This window comes from Limulus polyphemus, unplaced genomic scaffold (genome assembly GCF_000517525.1).
Source record: "Limulus polyphemus unplaced genomic scaffold, Limulus_polyphemus-2.1.2 Scaffold945, whole genome shotgun sequence".
NCBI lineage: Eukaryota > Metazoa > Arthropoda > Merostomata > Xiphosura > Limulidae > Limulus > Limulus polyphemus.
The window spans coordinates 170,446-176,407 of NW_013666555.1; the positions used below are offsets into that span (position 1 = coordinate 170,446).

A 5,962-nucleotide genomic window follows, 5' to 3' on the forward strand; every position below is an offset into this window, starting at 1 on the left:
TAAATTAGTTAGTATAAATCAGTTAAATGACGAAAAATTAGGTGTCTATTTACTTGTGACCACTCAGTGTATATGCACGAACGACATTGATGCGATTTATTTATTTATTGCAAAACGCGTTAATCGTTAGCATTTAAGGAATTTTACAATATCCACGATTTTTAAAATATTTTTTCAAGTAAGAAACTATGGAAGATAACAAACATGTTTTGACTTTAAAATGTTTTGCAGACTGTCCGGGGATGTTTCACAAACAAGTTCGAATATATCGAGTTATATTAAAGCGACTAACGGCTGTAAACACCAGCTAAGCTCGCGCACATGCAGAAGGGAGGCATGGTATTCGACCACGTGACTCTAGCTGGCTGTGGGTGGATAGACTCGGAAGTGATGATGTTGAGCACAGCTGATCGTCCTGCAGCTATTGTTCAATGCATATATTTTGACAAGCTCCAGATAGCTACGGTATTTTTCGGCGCCACTGGCAGGAACTTCTCCCCGGCAAGTTGGGCGTAGGAGGGCGGCTTTGATATAAGGGACTGTCGCCGTGCAACAGGTTGTAGAACGTTGCTCCGCGCGTTCGTTAAGGTATCGTGTTGAAGAAGATAACCCAACGTCTCTCTTCGTTAAACTCACCGCACGGAACGGCTATAGACTGAGGAGTTTCGAAAACTGACAGCTTCAACCGTTAGGTAAGTGTGTCAATGTTGTAACGCACTAGGTCAGGCGGTACCGCTTATTCACAAGGTGCTTAGTGGATAGATAACCGCTTTAGTGCATATTGGTACAATGTGCTTAATGCATAAGTAACAATTTTAGTGCATACACATTGCTACAATGACCCTCTTGAATAAGTAACTATCTAATTTGGAGCATATCGCTACGATGTACTAAACCAGTGAGTAACCATTTAATTTAGTGCATTTTGCTACAACGTACTAAACCAGTGAGCAAAAACTTAATTTAATGTATATTGCTAGAATGTACTAAACAGTGAGTAAACAATTTAGTGCATGTTGCTACATTGTACCAAATCAGTAAGTAACTACTTTAGTGCATATTGCTGACATGTACTAAACCACTGAGTAGCCGCATTAGTGCATACTGCTACAAATAGTGAGTAACCACTTTAATACATATGGCTAAGATGTACTAAATTAATGAGTAACCTCTTCAGTGCATATTTTTACAAAGCATTATACCAATGAGTAACCATTTTGGTGTACATTGTTAGAGTGTATTAAGCTAATGAGTAAACACTTTAGTGCAATTTATTATTACATTGTGCCGATGAGTTCGTGTAATAAGTAACCACTTTAGTGCAATTTGCTACAATGTAATAAGTCATTGAATAATTAATATATTATTACAAGTTGTGCCAGTGAACTCTTGTAATGAGTAACCATTTTAGTGCACATTGTCACAGTGTAACCACCTCAGTGCGCATTTATAGAGAACGCATAATAACCGTAAAAAAATAAGCAAGCAATGAAATAGTTCATCCTTCAGATTTTAGAGCTGTTTTAATACATCCTCTCTATTGTCTACAATGTAGAATTTTTTTTGATTTTGCATATCTTATTTAACCCAAAACTGGCGTAATTTTTCAATGTTTCATTTGCAATGAGAATAAAGTTTAGATGAGAACGTTGTCCCTAGTAGAATATGGTTAAAGAAAAAAAGTGCAGAATATTAGCGTCATATAGACTCCCAAAGTAAACTTTCTGTTTGTACTAGCTTTTGGTGAATCTTGTGTTTTAGACTGCTGACGTAAGCTTTGTATGATTGTACTGGCTCCTGAGAAATGTCGTATTTTAGTGTTCTAAAGATTGCCACCAAAGTAAGTTTGTCTTTTTTTTTGCTGGATTTTTGTGAATATTTTATTTTAGTATTGTAGAGAGACTACCACCACAGTAAGCATAAGACTAAAAGTCCTAATAGAAGCTTAAAAAAGGCAATGATCTTACTGGGTTGAAGATCGTTGATTATGCCAAGTATGAGTATTATAAATTTTCCAGCAACTACCACATCTAATTTCATCGTTATCTTGTGAGAACTGTGCAACCTCTTTTGTTAACCAATATTAGTTTTATAACAAAATCAGATTTTTTTAGTTTCAAATAAATGTTTTTTCCAGTCAAGAATATAAGCAGTTCTTTTCGTTACCCATGTTGGGCAGAGCACAATATATATATATTACCTGTTTCCAGACATTGCCCAAGATTATTTGATGAATACTTTAGATCACATTTAGTTAATGTCCAAAGTTATTTGGACGTAATGTTAGATCACAGTAAGATAGTGTTCTAGGTTGCCTGAACGACGTGTTAAGTCACTGTATGTTAGTGTTTTAGGCTACCTGAACGACGTGTTAGGTCACAGTCAGTTAGTGTACTAGAGTGCCTGGATGATGTGTTAGGCCACTGTCAGTGACCTAGGTTACCTGAAAGACGTGTTAGGTCACAGTCAGTTAGTGTACTAGAGTGCCTGGATGATGTGTTAGGCCACTGTCAGTGACCTAGGTTACCTGAACGACGTGTTAGGCCACAGTCAGTTAGTGTACTAGGGTGCCTGGATGATGTGTTAGGCCACTGTCAGTGACCTAGGTTACCTGAACGACGTGTTAGGCCACAATCAGTTAGTGTTCTAGGTTATCTGGACTACGTCTTAAGTCACTGTAAATTAGTATCCTAGACTACTTGAATGACGCGTTAAGCCACAATCACTTAATGTCCTAAGTTACCTGGACGACGTGTTAAGTGTTTTATGCTACCTGAACGACGTGTTAGGTCACAGTCAGTTAGTGTTCTAGGGTGCCTGGATGATGCGTTAGGCCACTGTCAGTGCCTTAGGTTACCTGAACGACGTGTTAGGCCACAATTAGTGTCCTAGGTTCCCTGGACGACATGTTAGGCCACAGTCAGTGTGTTAGATGCATTATATTACTTTATTTCTGATTTTGCTATCGTATGTGGGAAAACAATGATCCATTGTTGCAGTATTTGAATTTATTAGAGCTTACCTGTATCATCAAACACGGTAATAATTGTTTTTCTTGTCGAGTGACTGTAGCATGACTTCGCGGTTTATCACATGGAATATCAATTAATGTTTGACCACCTGGAAAACGATGATATAAAATATTTGTAGTTCACTGACTGTTTGTGAACAACCTGGTTTTCGCAACACAGCGTTGAAGCTCAAGGCTAAAACGTTTGTATGTATTAAATGTATGTAATGCATCCGGAATATTTAATAATAACTGTCACTTCTGAAAATTGCTGTGCACATTTTCCTCACTATTCACTTGATATATGATATTGTTTTAAGAGTTTTATAAAGGTATTTATATCATTATCGTAATTGTATTTGGAAACATATTTATAATTTATTTGTATAGTTGATACTTCACACAGTTCCTTGCAGTGACTTTAAGAAGTATTTGATGCTGCATACAATTCACTTGCAGTGCGTTGAGTAGTTGATACTTCACACAGTTCAGTTGCAGTGCGTTCAGTAGTTGATACTTCGTACAGTTCACTAGCAGTGTGTTAGGTAGTGGAAACTTCCCATAATTCAATTACATTGTGCTAGCTAGTTGATACTTCACACAGTTCACTTGCAGTGTGTTGAGTAGTTGATACTTCGTACAGTTCACTAGCAGTGTGTTAGGTAGTTGAAACTTCCCATAATTCAATTACATTGTGCTAGCTAGTTGATACTTCACACAGTTCACTTGCAGTGTGTTAGGTAGTTGATACTTCACACATTTCGCTTCCAGTGAATTACATCACTGACATATCACTTAATTCACTTGCAGTCTATTCACACAGTCTGATTACAGGGTGTCACAGAGAGTTGGCACTTCTCAGAGTTTACTTGCAAGGTTTATAAAGGTAACACTTTACACAGTAATCTTCCAGTGTGTCATATAGTTGATACTTGAAAATAGTTGACTTGCAATATGTCGTACATAGTTGATACCGTACATAGTTTATCCGCACTATATCATATAGTTGATGCTTCATATGTTATTTTTGAACTTTATCATATAGTTAAATAGTTGATACTTCATGTAGTTTACTTGCATTATATAATGTAGTTGAATAGTTGATACTTCATATAGTTTACTTGCACTCTACTATATAGTTGATGCTTCATGTAGCTTACTTGCACTGTATCATATAGTTGATGCTTCATGTAGCTTACTTGCATTATATGATGTAGTTGAATAGTTGATATATCATATAGTTTACTTGCACTCTACTATATAGTTGATGCTCCATGTAGCTTACTTGCACTATATCATATAGTTGATGCTTCATGTAGCTTACTTGCATTATATCATGTAGTTGAATAGTTGATGCTCCATGTAGCTTACTTGCACTATATCATATAGTTGATGCTTCATGTAGCTTACTTGCATTATATCATGTAGTTGAATAGTTGATGCTTCATGTAGCTTACTTGCATTATATCATGTAGTTGAATAGTTAATGCTTCATGCATCTAACTTGCACCGTATCATGTAGTTAATGCTATATGCAGTTTTCTTGCACTGTATTTTATAGTAAATGCTTCATATAATTTACTTGCACTGTATCATATAATTAATGATTCGTATAGTTTTATTGCACTATATTATACTTGTAGTGTATTAAATAGTTGATACTTTAATTTATTTAAATGGGCAACTGTGATAAGACCTACAGTTCAGATAAGATTCTCATATTTTCATGTTATCCAAAGATCACGTGAGATATACGTAGAAATTATGAGCTAAACTGTCTCATAATATCTTTACCATTAGGGCAAAGCATCCTCTGTCGATAGAATTGGAAGTTGAGTTATCTCTATTTTCAGTTTCACTAATTCAGGAGTAAAGCTAAGTTTCGATAGAGTTTTAGATTCAACGGTCGTGATCAGTGTATCTAATTTACAGGAAGAACAGTTTTATTAGGTGCCACTGTAATTAGTGTATTTAGCTTCCGGCGTTGTGGTATGATGAATACTGTTTTATTCTTCTCAATATCCATTTTTCTCTGCGTGTGTTTATTTTTGTAACTACTTCAAATTATTTATTACACTATTTAAATTTAACCCTCAGATAGTTCTTATTCCATGTAACTATAATTATTTTGTCTGTAATGATGCTTTTGCAAACGAAATTGCTTCCAGATTGGTAGTGTAAAAACAAAATATAAGTAAGATGTTTAGTTGCTGAAGCACATCAACATTAACTAAACAACCCCCTACCAGCGGAAATACGTATATGAGGACCGTGACGCATGTCATAACGTACTTCCTGAACTGCTAAAAGGATGATTCACCGACTAGATGTGAAGTGCATCATTCCCACACAGTTCGTGACTCTACTAGTAGCGCTTCTTGGCTAAAACATTCAGACCCAAAGATCGTTAAATTTGAATTTGCGCCGATAATTATCAGCCTTACTTACTGTTTTATACTAATAATTAACAGAGGTTAAGTGAGTTTTGTAAAATGCATGGATTTACTCTGATGCGTAACAGTGGAAAGATAATTTTTCAGCTGAGAGGTAATCCTTTCTCAGGCATATTAAAACGATTATATTTTCACAATTCATATTCCAAATTTTATAATATGAAGCAGTGGCATCATACCCATTGGAAACAAGGGGCAGGCCCACCAGTGCTTTACACAAACACATTTGATTAACTATGTTCAAAATATAAACAATTGAAAGGAGTAATCACTAAAATAATTACACAATAAATAATTTATTAAAAACAGGGATCAGCCCTAAAAATACCCTACATATTTCGTTGTTTTTACGCCTCAAGGTGGTGGTGCAAGAACACCGAAATATGTAGGGACTTTTTTAGGGCTAGTTCCTGTTTTTAATAAGTTGTTTATTGTGTAATTATTTTAGAGCTGTACTTATTTTAATTGTATGTATGTGTGTGTATATATATATATATAT

The 5,962-nt window shown here is 35.4% G+C and overlaps 1 protein-coding gene across 2 annotated transcripts in view; it reads left to right on the plus strand.

The window, feature by feature from the left end:
* The window catches only part of LOC106461370, a 78,844-nt gene that overhangs the window by 42,947 nt on the left and 29,935 nt on the right, over positions 1-5,962 (plus strand). Inside the window, exon 2 of one of the 2 annotated variants that reach the window (XM_022388316.1) lies at positions 232-692. The exons of the other annotated variant lie outside the window; for it this stretch is intronic. The gene's annotated coding sequence lies outside the window, so the exon portion shown is untranslated. The remainder of the gene's footprint in view (positions 1-231; positions 693-5,962) is intronic. 2 annotated transcript variants of the gene reach the window in all.